General features: G+C 47.3%; 1 protein-coding gene across 6 annotated transcripts in view; it reads left to right on the top strand.

Annotated features, from left to right (window-relative positions):
• The window catches only part of PIANP (PILR alpha associated neural protein), a 39,565-nt gene that overhangs the window by 8,841 nt on the left and 17,122 nt on the right, over nucleotides 1-13,602 (top strand). For 2 of the 6 annotated variants that reach the window (XM_084620698.1, XM_084620697.1), the window contains one exon: nucleotides 7,716-7,840. The exons of 1 other annotated variant lie outside the window; for it this stretch is intronic. The gene's annotated coding sequence lies outside the window, so the exon portion shown is untranslated. Of the gene's footprint in view, nucleotides 1-7,051; nucleotides 7,135-7,237; nucleotides 7,284-7,488; nucleotides 7,841-13,602 lie in introns of those variants that run through there. 3 more of the 6 variants (XM_084620700.1, XM_084620699.1, XM_084620703.1) reach the window with 3 other exon arrangements.

Genomic DNA, 13,602 nt, shown 5'->3' with positions numbered 1-13,602 from the left:
TCCCACAACCTCACCATAGCACAATAAAGCATAGCTTTCCTCTACCTTTAGGCCTTAATCTAGTGTGGTCAAGTTTTGTGATATTTGGTGTTTTTCTTAAAGCCCCAGCTCCTGGAGCGGTGAGAAATTCAGCTTTCATTTTCTGAAAAAGTAAGTTTCTACCCTCATGGCTACTGAGGAAAGCTGGAAATATGATTTCAGTGTAATCTAAAACTGGAAGGCAAAGAAAAGGAATCCAAAATTTATTATTTTAAAAAAATCTCTCATATTCTAGGTCATATTCTAGGTCAATCTCATTATTTTGGGTCCTGACTCATGATTTTTGAATGCTGGGGGCTGACAAATGCTTCCAGCCCTAGCTCTAAAACCCATCCCCTCACTGCGCCCTAACCATAGCCCCCCACCCAGGAAACCCCACTCCCCTCTCCCCCTAACTTCATCCTGTCTTATGCTAAACCCATTAGGGTGTATCTATATTATTACAACGTGTTACTCTGTTTGAATGCAGTTGTGAAGAAATGAGATAGCTGGCATGGTATTCATCATGATTTGCCTTGCTCCATACTGACTGGTCACAGTATCATGTAATTCTTCACAATTGTATTCAAGCATGGAAGTATTCATAGATTCATACATTTTAAGGCCAGGGAATTATGATCATTCATTCTGACCTCCTTTATATCATAGGCTATCAAATTTCAGCTAGTTGCCCCTGTGTTAAGCCCAATAATTTGTATATTACTAAAGCATATCTTTCATGCAGGCATCCACTCCTGATATGAATACTCCAAGAGATAGAAAATCCATCACTTCCCTTAGTAGTTGTTCCACCCTCATTGTTAAACATGTGTGCCTTATTTCTAATTTGAATTTGTCTGGCTTCAGCTTCCAGCCATTGGTTCTTGTTATGTCTTTCTCTGTATACTGAAGATCCCTTTAGTACCCAGTATTTTCTCCCATGAAGGTACTTATACATTGTAATCAAGTCATCTCTCAGTCTCCTTTTAGATCAGCTAAACAGATGGAGCTCTTTAAGTCTCTCACTGTAAGGAATTTGTTCCAGTTTTCAAATAATTTGTGTGGCTCTCCTCGGCACACTCTCCAATTTTCCAACATCCTTTTAAAGATGTGGACACTAGAACTGGATGCAGAATTCAGATATTGGTCCCATCAGTGCTGTAATCAGCAGTAAAATCACCTTCCTGTTTCTACATCCAAGGATCACAGTCACCCTTTTTGCCACAGTGGGAGTTCATATTGTTTACCCAATATGACCCCTAAATCCTTTTCAGAGTCAGTGCTTACCAGGATACAGTCCCTCGTTCTTTAGGTGTAGCTCAGCATTCCTTTTTCCTCGATATATAACTTTGCATTTGCCTGTATTAAAACACATATTGTTTGAATGGGCCCAGTTTACTAACCAATCCAGATCACTCTTTATGACTGCCCTGGTCTCATCACTATTCACCCCTCTGCTAATCTTTGTATCACATGCAAAGTTTATCAAGAGTGATTGAATATTTACTTCCAGATCATTGATGAAAATGTTGAATAGTTGTGCATTTAGTACTGGTCCATGCAGAACAACACTAGAGACACTCCCATTTGATGATGAATCCCCATTGCTGCTACTTTTGGGGGAATGGTAAGTAATGAAGTGACAAGTCACTGATACAGAGTGATCTGGATGACTTGGTAAACTGGGGGCAAGCAAACAATATGTGTTTTAATATGGCTAAATGTAAATGTATACATCTAGGAACAAAGAATGTAGGCCATACTTATATGATAGAGGACTCTATCCTGGGAAGTAGTGACTCTGAAAAAGACCTCAGGGTCATGGTGGATAATCAGCTGAACATGAGCTGCCAGGGTGACACTGTCCAAAAGAATTAATGTGCTCTTGGGGTTCATAAACAGAGGAATCCTGAGTAGGAGTAGAGACGTTATTTCACCTCTTTATTTGGCACTGGTGCAACTGCTGCTGGAATACTGTGTCCAATTCTGATGTCCACAATTCAAGAAGGATGTTGATAAGAGAGGGTGCAGAGAAGAGCCACAAAAATGATTAAAGGATTAGAAAACATGCCTTCTAATGATAGTCTCCAGGAGTTCAATCTAGTTAGCTTAACAAAGAAATGGTTAAAGGGTGACTTGATTACAGTCTATAAGCACCTACATGGGGAACAAATCTTTAACAATAGGCTCTTCAATCTAGAAGAGACACGTATAGCATGATGATGGCTAGAAGCTGAAGCTAGAAAAATTCAGACTAGAAATAAAGAGTAAAATTTTAACAGTTAGACCAACCATTGAAACAACTTATCAAGAATCATGTGGATTCTCCATCCCTAACAATTTTTATTCAAGATTGGTTGTTTGTCTAAAAGATCTGCTCTAGGAATTATTTTGGGGAAGTTCTATGGGCTGTGTTCTACAGGAGGTCAGACTAGATCAGGAGTGGGCAAATTATGGCCCCTGAGCTGGATCCAGGCCATCAGGGCTTTGGATCCGGCCCGTGGGAATTGCCACCCCCATGGCGTTGTGGGGCCCACGCCACTCCCAGAAGCAGCCGGCACCATGTCCCTGTGGCCCCTGGAGGAGGGGGCCAGAGGGCTCTGTGCGCTGCCCTTGCCTGCAGGCACCGCCCCCTGCAGCTCCCATTGGCTGGGAACAGGGAACCGTGGCCAATGGGAGGTTCAGGGGAGGTACCCACAGGCGAGGGCAGCATGCGGAGCCCTCTGCTCCCCCTCCCCCAGGGGCCGCAGGGACGTGGTGCTTGCTGATTCTCAGAGCGGCCCGGGGCCAGGGCAAGCAGGGAGCCTGCCCTGGCCCCGGTGCGTGCCGCTGACACCCTGGAGCCGCTCCAGGTAAGCTGGCGCCTGCATCTCAAACCCCTCGTGTACCCTGCACCCCAACTCCCTGCCCTGAGCCCCCGGCTTCACCTTGCACTCCTGCCTGTACCCCAACCCCCTGCTCTGAGCCCCCTCACGCAACCCTCCCTGCACCCCAACCCTCTGTCTTGAGCTCCCCACGCACCCCTCCGTGCACCTGAGTCCTTAGCTCCCTCCCGCACTCCCTTCTGCACCCCAACCCCCTTCCCTGAGCTCCCGCGTACACTCCACACCCCTCCTCTGCCCCAACCCCTTTCCCTGAGCCCCTTCCTGCACATTGCACCCCCTCCAACACCCCACACTCCCTCCCACACCCCAACCCCCTGCCCTGCCCTACATTCATGGCCCTGCATGCAATTTCCCCACCCAGATGTGGCCCTCGGGCCAAAAAGTTTGCCCAGCCCTGGATGAGCTGATCACAATCATCCCTTCTCGCCTTGGAATCTATAAATATAGTGTATAGTGCCAATTTTTTAACCAGAATGTCATGAAATACTAAGTCAAACACCTTACAAAACTCCAAGTCTATTACATCTACACAGTTACCTTTGTAAACCAAACCTATAATCTTATCAAACACTGAAATCAGGTTAGTTTGATAAGACCTATTCTTCATAAACCATGTTGACTGGTATTAATTATATTCCTATCCTTTCATTTTTTATCAGTTGAATCCTGTACCAGATTTTTCATTGTTTTATCCAGGATTGATGTCAGGCTAACTAGCCTTTGGTTATTCAGGTCATCTTGCTTGCCCTTTCTGAGTACTGGCACAATATTAGCACTCTTCCAGTCATATGGAATTTTGCCAGTATTATTTATCAAACATTAACATCAGCGGGCCAGAGATCTCCTCAGCTAACTCTTTTAGGACTCTTGGGTGCAAGTTATCTGGGTGCTAATTTTAAAATGTTTATCCCTGGTAGATGCTGTTTAACATCCTCCTTAGTTACTAATGGACTGGAAAGCAGTTAATCTATTCCTCAATTGATATGAGTACATCATCCTGCTCCTTTCCAAATACAAAATAGATTTAGAAGTATTTATTAACACTTCTGCATTTTCTGCATCATTATTAACGGTTTTACCATCTCCAGCTAGAAATGTGTCTATATCACTGCTAGGGTTTTGGTTTTTGTTTGTGTTTTTATTGGGAGGAGGGAGGGAGTGGTTAGGATATATAATTGCCGTAACAGATAAGGCATGAGCCTGACCTCACAGTACCACTATCACCCTAATCAATACCTTAAGCTCACTCTGATCCTTTAACCTTTACACTATCCTAAGTTTAACCCCTTCCAAATAATACCCTGTGTATAATGTCACCCTATCCGCCTCCTCTAAACCTTTAGTCCTTAATACCTCATCCCAACCCCTTCATCCAAACTTTACAGTAACAAGCCTCTTCACCAATCTCACCCTAATCCCTTACTCCATTGTCACTATAACCTTCTCACCCTAATCACACCACAACCCCCTCACCCAAAGCACTCCCTAACCTCACAGTGACCTGCCCATCCTACCCCTTTAAAATAAAAAGTCCCTTAACCAGTGCCCATCCCCTAAATTCGTCATAACCCCTTCAGGCTAATCTCACCCAGATATCAGCCTAGCACCTTCCCGTCCTTTCCGCCTACCCCCTTCATCTGTCTATCTCTCTCCTTTTCTTAACAACCTTGCATTATCTTCACCCCAGGCGTGTGGGGGGCAGGGGGGACGACTTGCTCTGTATCTCCCATTTCTCTGACTTCTTCCTCCTGTGTTTTTGCTCTTGGGGAGATTTTCAGGCTTTGCATCATTTGGATCTTCGCCCTTTAACTGACCTTTTTCCTGATTGAATTTCCTCCTCTCTTTTGTGCTTCCCAATTATAATAAATGCATTCACCAGAATTTGAAAAGGTCAGCAGGAGCCTGAGTGGCTAGTTTAGCCCCTTCTGGAGCCTCATACCCCTTAGTTAACTCGTAGGTCAGGAAAAGGGAAGGAGGGAGTGGGAGAGAGGGAGAAAGCCAGGAGAAGACTGCATGCTAACATGCACAGGATTAAGATGTCTGATTTTGGGAGAAGTGGTGGCACTATGTACCCCACCCACAGTGTGGTGTCTCTGGTCCTCTATATATCACTGGCTGCATAAAGTGAGTGTGGTGAGGATTAGCAGAGTGAGGTTTCTACAAATCATTTGCACAAGTCCCAGGAGGGCTAGAGGTGAAAAGGCTGGAGAATGGGAGAGTAGCCTGGATAATACCCCCACATAAAATCATGGGGATGGAGAAGAGGTGAGGTTCTGAGGCACACATACATAGACCTCTCTCCAGATACACACACGCTAAAATTCTCCCAATGCAAACACAAATCCTGACCTCCCCACCACAACATACACACTGACATCCCTCCAAACACACAAGATCTCACCATCAACCTCATGCACAACCACACATGCATGCTGATGCCCCCAGACACACACACACTCAACTGATTCTCTAGACACAAGAAACACACACTGACTCTCCTAGACAGGCATGTGAAAACACACACAAGAAGCACACACTGACCACATATACACACATGAAATAGACATACGGACACCCTCAAACAACTGACTATGATTTATTGGCATGACAATCTATAGAAGTGTTGACAAAGTGTAATAGACACAGTCTCCTCATATATCTGTTAAAGGTGGGTATAGTCTGTTCCAGGCTTCACACGGTTCTTGAGGTTTGATCCTGTGTGTCCATTTGTCATCAATGTCCATTCCTAATGTAATGGCAGGTTGCTATATAATGCTATATAGTATATACCTTTTCTGTCTCTCTCCCAAGGTCAGGAACAGTCTTTCCTCATCCATTGGGAGATGAGAATGTGAGGAAATGGCTTTCTTGCTCCCTCATATTTCAGAGTCTGGAATGGAAAATGTCTTTCTGTCTCTCCTCTGTCAACTGTTGGTTGCACAGTTGCTCCCCTCTGGATTTAGACTATGCTTTGTGTTTAGTACTTTGTGGTGAAGGGAATATTTGCATGTTGACCCCATCCGCAACCCTCAGACACACACCCCTAACCCCTCTAGCCTCAAACACACACTCAGAGATTTACTCAAAACAAGCACAGCTATTCCCATACAGAAACAGCCAGGAATGGATCCAAATAACAAATGGACATAGGGAATCAAACACCAAACACAGGGTGAAGTCCTTTCCTAGGCAAATCATACTCCCCTCTGATGGACACCTGTCTCAATACATTTTGGCAACACTTGTATAGCTTGTCATGCCAACAAAGTATTTAAAGTACGATTAAATTGGCACACACAAACACATTCTCATACACTGAAATGTAAACATTTCCACAGACATCCCCAAATACACACAGCAACACATCCAAATACACACTCAGAAGCACATACACATTGACACACAGAGTGTGGACACTGATACGCTCCCCCAAACACATACACTGACACACAGTACATCTGTCACCCAGACACCCTGCCATGCACAAACTCCCCCAGGCATACAAACAGTTCAGTTCACTACTTTAGAAGGATAACAACAGTTGCCTAAGTTTGATCTAGAGGATCACAAATAGATTCTGAAGATCTGAAGTTTGGGGCAAGGGGAGTCTAGTGGGGATATTAGAGAGATGGAGATTCCAGTGGCATCAGGAGAGATCTGAAGTGGGCATCTGGTAGAGGAAGAGGGTAAGGGAAAGGGGCAGTCCTGTTCTGGTGGGGCACTATGCTGAGTGTTGGGTGGGGGGTCTCAAAAGAAGAACTGCTGCATAGAGGAGGGGTCCAGGGTTTTAGAGGCGATTTTGGGGAAGGGGGAGGGTTCCGGGGGTGACTCTTGGGAGGGTAATCACTGGGTAATTTCTGCGTGAGACACGGATCAGAAGATTCCAGAGAAGGGGAATATCCTGGAGGTGGGATATTCTGGGTGGGTGTTGGGGGTCTTTTGGGAGAGAGGAGATTACAGAGGTGAGGTTACAGGATTGGGAAGGGGGAGGAGATTTTGGAAGGTTTATGGGGGAGGGGGCTCGAGGGGGCAGGGATGATGGGGAGGGAGTTTGAGGAAGAAGTGAGTCTAGCGGGAAGATTGTGGAGAGGGGCTTTCCAAGGGGGGCGTGGGGGGGGGGGTGTTCTGCATCACTCCTCCCAAGGACAGACCTTTCTGGCGTCTGACTTCACTGGGTAGCGCTCAAGCCAGAAGTGACGGGTCCCTTGGAGACACCTCTCTCCATAGCAACGTAATCGCTTCCCGTTAAGATCCTAACAATAAGCAGCCAGATGAGCGGGGAAAACAGACAGACAGACAGACTGAGCCGGGGGAGGGGAGGGGAGGGGAGGGGACGGGTCTTGCTGCAGGGAGCAGGAGGGCTCAGCTGCTGGGGGCCAGGTCTGTTGGGGGGCACAAGGCGGGGGGTGGATGGGGTGTGCGGAGGAGAGGGGAGGCTGAGCGGCGGGGGCTCGGGGGCACTGGCGGCTGACCCCGGAGCAGGGGCTGGGCGGGAGCGCTGCGGGGCGGGAAAGGGAGAGCTCCGGGGCTGGGCGGCGGCGGGCAGAGGCAGGACCGAGGCTCTCGGGCGGGGTTAAGGCTCCAGTCGCTCCGAAGCTCTGGGCTGTTCGCGGGGCCCCAGCCTCGGCTCTCCCGCCTCAGGCTGCCCGCCCCCAGCTCTGCCTGCACAGCCAGCCGGGGCTGCGTCTGCTCGGCGGGCGAGACGGCACCCAGGGGGTTAAAGGCAGCCAGCGAGGAGAGACAGAGGCAGGACGGAGCTGGCCCAGCCCTCAGCAGCTGTTTATTTCAAGACAGTCTCTCGGTCTCCTGCAGCCAGGGCTCAGCCCCGCCGAGCCGCCCGCCCGGCCATGCGAGGCACCGGCCGCAGCCGACTTAGCCGGGCCCCCCTAGCCCCGGGCTCCCCCGCTCCGGCTGGCCCTCGGGCGTCTGCCCGCAAGGTGAGTTTGTTCCCTGCCTCCGGGCGCCGCGGACGGTCCCGGGGATGCGGCTGGATGGGCGGGGCTGGGGAGGGGGGCGCATCCTTCCCCACGTCCTTCCTCCCCTGCCCGCCTGGCTCTCGGGGTCCCTGGCCGCTCCCCGCCTCCAGCCGCAGCTGTCTTCCGCGAACACCCCTCACCTGGCTCCGGGGCGGATGCCTCTCGCCCTGTCCAATACTCCCAGCCCTGCGGCCCCAGGAGACCTGTTGTGCTGGAGCTGGCGCTGGAGGAAGCGTGCAGGGGAGACTGGAGAGCCGAGGATTTGGACATAGGGGACTGTGAGGGAAATTGGAGAGGCAGAGAATCAACATACTTGTTACACATGCGGGGGAATCCTCACAACACGGTGCCCGGAATCCGCACCCCCAGAGCGCTACCACAGGGGGTCACACTCGCAATTCCCAAATGCAGATCTACGCCCAGTGTACAAGCACTGACTTCACACCTCTGGCCCGAAGCACAAGGAAATCCATCCCCGAAAGGCACACCCAGAATCGTTCCCCCAGACAGTGGGCACCTGGGATTCACGTGCCCAGTATCTGAGCACACTGGGATCTATGCCCTAGGACACTTGCATTGGGATTCCCATTGCCAGTCACTGAACACTTCAAGATCCTCACCCCAGTGCATTAACATTGGGTTCACACTCCCAGCACTATGGGACCAACACGGTGGGGTATTAGCACGGGATTCACAATTTCAGCTAGCACAGCATCCACAGACATTCATCACCCTGGATTCAAATTCTCAGCCTCCAAACACAGCTACATCCCACAGGATGTGGGATCCCATTTCCCAGCCCCGAGCACAGTGACAATGGGTTAGCCCAAGTGAATTAGTACCATGATTTCAACATCCCCAGGACATTAGCATTTGCAATTCACGCTCCCAGGCTCCTAACCCCACCCAAGTGCAGCAGAATCCACACCTTAGGGCAAATGCCTCCTTTCCCAGTTCTCTAACACTGGGATTCACACTTCCTGCCCTAAAAACCAGAGCAAGTCATACCTTGAGCCACTAGCACCAGGATTTGCGCTCCTACTGATCAAGTATGATGGGATTGGCACCTTGGCACATTAGCCCTGAGATTCACAATGCCCAGGCTTAGTGGAGTCTGCTGCTAAACACTGCCACTGGGATTCACAGTCCCAGACCCCAGTCTATCCAGGTTCGTACACAGATGGCTGCCACCACAGTATGTGAACACTTCTCAGTGACAGACATGATTTCACTCTCTTCCTTGCTGAGTGGTGAGTGGGTCATGCTCAGTTTTGTTTTGGCTTTTTAAATTATTATAAAGAGTAGGAATTTGGTGTGGGTTAGACTGAGCAAAGAGGGAGTTTGCCTTTAGCTCTCAATGAGGTGGAGTTAATGGGCAATGTTGTTTTATCTGGTAGTGAGGTCCATAGTCTTGGCCCAGCTCCTATGAATGTTCTGTTCCTCATAATCATGAGCCACCCCCTTCCCCCAGGTTGACAATTTCATTATTCCAGTGGAAGGTATTTGTCATGTGAGGCAATCATCGCAGAGGGAGAGGTGATTGAGTGCTCATGTCACTGGGGTCAGTCCCATGGAGGGCTTTGAATATCAGGATGGAGACCCTGAATTGGCTCTGTGTTCAATGGGGGCCCTGCGTGGAGTGCAGGGTGATGCATTCCAGAAAAATATGTTGCTGAACAAACAGGCTGATGCATTCTGAATTAGCCAAAGTGCTCTGAAGGTAAAGTGCTTCATTCCTATATAGAGTATTGCAAAAGTCTTATTTAGATGTTACAAATATACAGATCACTATGGCCAGAGCCAAGTCAGATAGAATTAGGTGCAATCTTTAAACCATCCCTGGCTACCTTCTTCCCACTAGTATGACCTGTCTTGTACGTATTCAGCTTTAATCAGTTGCTCATTATTCAGATGTTGTTCACTGCAAGACATCAAGAAAACTCTGAGATTTATAGTTTCCAAGGCCTCAAGGGACCATTGTGATCATCTCATCTGACCTCCTGTATAGCACAGACCATAGAATTTCATCAATTTTATTTCCTTCATCAAGCCCATAACTTCTGGCTGAGCTACAGCATATCTTTTAGAAATATATCCATTTAAAGACAATCCATCACAGTCTGAGGTAAATTATTCTATTGTGGGATCCTTATTGTTAAAAATTTGCCCCTTATTTAAATTTGTCTCACTTCAACTTCCAGCAGTTGGACAGTGCAGATAACAACTGATGCAGAGTTGGCTATTTGCTTATTGCTGGCACCTCAGCCCTTGCAGTCTCCCTATTTCTCTCTACAGTTTTATATTGAATAGGATGGCAGAAAGAATTGAGTGTTCTTGGCTCCCACCTATGAGAGGCATTGGCATGGATCAACAGTTGTCAATAATGAGTTTTTGAATTCCAACTGAATGCAACAGGATCTGCAGTTCAGGACACTAGCAGTGGGAGTCATATACACAGCATCCAAGTGGAGCATCATCTTGGGTTCAGCCTACTAACACAGGAATGCATGCTTCCAGCCCATGAGTGCAGCAGACTGCCCAGGGCATTAGTTCTGAGAGGCATATTGCCAGTCCCTTGGCTCAGTGGTATCCATGCTTTGTGGCATAAGCACCAAGATTCACGCTCCTAGTTTCCAAGAACTGTGGGATCTCTGACACAGGAAACCAGAACCAGTGAGGTGAATGCAGCTGGCTACACAACCCAGAGTAACAGCACTGGGATTCCCGTTCCCAGCCTCCAAGCACAATGAGATCTGCTCCTAGTTAGTACATTAGCTTCAGTATTCACAGTCTAAGTCTGGGTGCATAGTGCGTGTAATGCTGCCTGCAGTGACTCAAGAGCGTGGTACCAACCTCAGGGCAGAGTTTTAGGAACCTGGGCACAAACGCCAAATCAGTTGTGAGTTCTACCCTTAGATTTCAGCAACCAAGTGTCAAGTGAAAACTCCTCAGGTACTTTAACAGCCTTCTCATGGAGTCACAGACAGTCCCCTTGGGTACTCTGATTTATCTTGCCACCTAAGTGAGCCTACCTCTGTGATAGATGGTCTCTTACACCAAGAATCACAGCAGTATTCAAGCTACTCTCAGACCCAAAGGACCAGTTACTTACCCCAGGTCAGTTGCACGTTAGATCTCCCACCAAAAACATTATTTGGAGCCAATCTTACAATAAACTATATACAGATTTATTAAATAGGAAAAGGAAATTAAAGAGTTATTTACAAGGATAAAGCATGTAAACATAGATACACAAATGAGTTACAGTCTTAAATTTCATCAGGTAATAGAAGCTTCTGTAATAAGCAAACTCCATATGTTGGTTAGGGCTAACCCAAGTTAAGCAGCTGGGGATCTCTTGCTTATGCTTAGAAACACCTCCCCACACCCTCCCAAGTCCAAGCTGCATAGAGATCCCAAGTTCCTTTTGTTTGGGGTTTTTATTCTGCTCCTGCCCTATCCTCTGAGTTGCAAACTTAGCTGATGGAAGGAGTCCACTTGATTGACTCTTCTTCACAGGGAGAACGGCAGAATAGTAAAAGTCTTTTATCCTTTTGTTGATGGTACACAGGGAAATTCCAGTCTCAACATCCCATCAATGGACTTTTCCTTTTGGGGAGGCTGTAACACCCTTCTGTTGAAGATCAGCACCTTACACTAATTGATGTCTCTCTCCTGTCTGGGGATTTACACAGTTCAGAGGTTCACAATACAACTGCTCAAATATTGCCTTACAACATGGGTAGGACCCTACCAAATTCCTAGCCATGGAAAAGTGTGTCATGGACTGTGAAATCTGGTCTTTTGTGTGCTTTTACCTTATACAATACAGATTTCACAGGGAAGACCAGCGTCTCTCAAATTGGGGGCCCTGACCCAAAAGGGAGTTGCAAGGGGGTAGCAAGGTTATTTTAGGGGGGGTCATGGTATTGCTAACCTTACTTCTGCACTGCCTTGAGAGCTGGGTGACCAGAGAGTGGCGGCTGTTGGTCAGGTGCCCAGCTCTGAAGGCAGCACCCCACCAGCAGCAGAGCAGAAGTAAGGCTGGCAATACCATACCATGCCACCCTTATTTCTGTGCTACTGCTGGCAGGGGCTCTGCTTTCAGAGCTGGGCTCCCAGCAAGCAGACACCGCTCTCCAGCTGCCCAGCTCTGAAGGCATCACCACCACCCACCACCAGCAGCGCAGAAGTAAGGACAACAGTACTGCAACCCTCCCCCCCCCCCCCCCCCCCAAAAATAAGCATACAAAAACTCCCCCACACTCACCACTCCTTTTTGGGTTAGGATGCCTACAATTACAACACCATGAAATTTCAGATTTAAATAGCAGAAATCAAGAAATGTATGATTTTTTTAAAAATCCTATGACTGTGAAATTGGTAGGGGCCTAAATATGGGATACAGATTATGTGAGATTAATGCATGCAGCAACTCACAAGCATTCAATAGAGACTAAACACATCCTTATAATTCTAATACAGTCAAACCTCGCAATAATGCAAATTCGGATATAACGTGATCATAAGTTGGCTCCCCTTTAAGGCCGTAATACTGTTCGCATTTTACCGGAATACTTTTTTTATGACATTTATAAATAAACCGTGTTCTTCCGGTCTTATAAGATAAAGTGACTCGTGGCCATTGCAGGCCCACTGCACTTAGTTCTTGGGTTGTACGTGTGTATGGTGTTTGCCTATGAACTTATTATTAGTTTCCTATATTTTTTTTAAAAAATATTTTACCATTATGGATATGCCATTCGGAAACGCAAGTCATTTTCTGCCCAAGAGAAATTGTATGCCCTGGATCAACTAAAGAAGGGCAAACAACAAACTCAGCTTGCTAGAGATCTGGGAATTAGCGAGTCCACTCTGCGAGGGTGGAAAAAAGAAGAAAAGCTCTGTAGCCTACCCTGCATTCTTGAAGAGGAAACTGGTTTACAGTGTAAAAAGGTCAAGTTTGCTAATGACGAAAGCCTAGATTCAGCCTTGTACCAATGGTTTGTCCAGGCTCGCTCAGAAGGAGTTCCCGTTTCTGGCCCTATTCTGAAAGTTCAAGTGAGAAATTCAATCGCCTTATCAATGGAAATGAAGCCAAATTTAAGGCGAGTAATGGCTGGCTGGACAGATTTAAGAACTATAAGCCAAGTTCTTGTGTCTGGGGAAATCCATTCAGCTGATAAAGAATCTGCTGATTCCTACCCAGTTGAGCTTAAAATGTTGCTGGAGGAAGGTTGCTACACAGCCGATCAAGTTTACAACTGTGATGAGACTGGTTTATACTTTAAAATATTACCCGATCGCACCCTCGCAACCAGGACTGATAGTCACAAATGAGAAGGCTTTAAGCAGAGGAAGGACCGAGTCACTCTCTTTGTGGCTGTCAGACTTGTTGATGCAAAACAAGTCAGATCTCTGATGATCGGAAAAGCGAGGTCTCCCAGATGTTTTCATCATGTTAATAGGAAGGCCCTTCCCTTTGAATATACCAACAGCAAGAATGCATGGATGAATAGCTCCATATTTGAAGACTGGTTCCATAAAACTTTCGTGCCAGCCATTTGGGCTCCTTTGCAAAAACTCAAGCAGGAGGAAAAAGCTCTCCTCCTGCTGGATAATTGCCCTGCTCACCCCACAGCAGAAAATCTTGTCCGTTGTGATGGCAAGATTAAAATCTCATTTCCCAAAGAACTCTACATCAGAAATCCAACCACTGGACT

The sequence above is a fragment of the Lepidochelys olivacea genome, assembly GCF_965140295.1.
Source record: "Lepidochelys olivacea isolate rLepOli2 genome assembly, chromosome: 1".
NCBI classification, from domain to species: domain Eukaryota; kingdom Metazoa; phylum Chordata; order Testudines; family Cheloniidae; genus Lepidochelys; species Lepidochelys olivacea.
The sequence above is the reverse complement of the archived record's forward strand: the minus strand, read 5'-3'. Positions and strand labels throughout refer to the sequence as shown.